The sequence below is a fragment of the Nematolebias whitei genome, chromosome 2, assembly GCF_014905685.2.
Source record: "Nematolebias whitei isolate Nwh7 chromosome 2, NemWhi1, whole genome shotgun sequence".
NCBI lineage: Eukaryota > Metazoa > Chordata > Actinopteri > Cyprinodontiformes > Rivulidae > Nematolebias > Nematolebias whitei.
The window spans coordinates 9,018,673-9,019,290 of NC_056499.1; the positions used below are offsets into that span (position 1 = coordinate 9,018,673).

Here is a 618-nt window from a genome sequence, read left to right on the forward strand (position 1 = left end):
TCTATCTATCTATCTATCTATCTATCTATCTATCTATCTATCTATCTGTCTATCTGTCTATCTGTCTGTCTGTCTGTCTGTCTGTCTGTCTGTCTGTCTATCTGTCTGTCTGTATATCTGTCTGTCTGTCTGTCTGCTGTTTATCCATCCATCCATCCAGACTACGGTCAGCCTATGTAGGTCAGTCACATGACCCCAGCCTCCACATTGTTTTCAGCAGATTCATCCAAGTGCTTTGTTTGCACGGAGTGCGTACCCGTATTACTGAACTGCACATCGGTATATCTGGAAAACTATTAGAGTAAACTCTTTCAAACTGCCCCAAATGATAACGGTCAGGACAAACATTTATATGTTTCATTTTATTTTAAAATGTATTTACATAGAATTTGCAGGTTATTGACAGGCACAACCAGCAGCAGGTAGCTGTAGCAGTACCTGTGCAGCCTGAAGCCACTTCCTACAGGAACATCCTAATTTTCATAATATTTGTGGAAATGTGAAACTAATTGTGCCACAAAAGAAAGGAAGGAAGGAAGGAAGGAAGGATGGATGGATAGATGGATAGATGGATAGATAGATAGATAGATAGATAGATAGATAGATAGATAGATAGAT

The 618-nt window shown here is 39.3% G+C and overlaps 1 protein-coding gene across 1 annotated transcript in view; it reads right to left on the reverse strand.

The window, feature by feature from the left end:
• The window catches only part of LOC119422607 (ephrin-B2a-like), an 11,344-nt gene that overhangs the window by 8,172 nt on the left and 2,554 nt on the right, over positions 1-618 (reverse strand). The window lies entirely within an intron of this gene.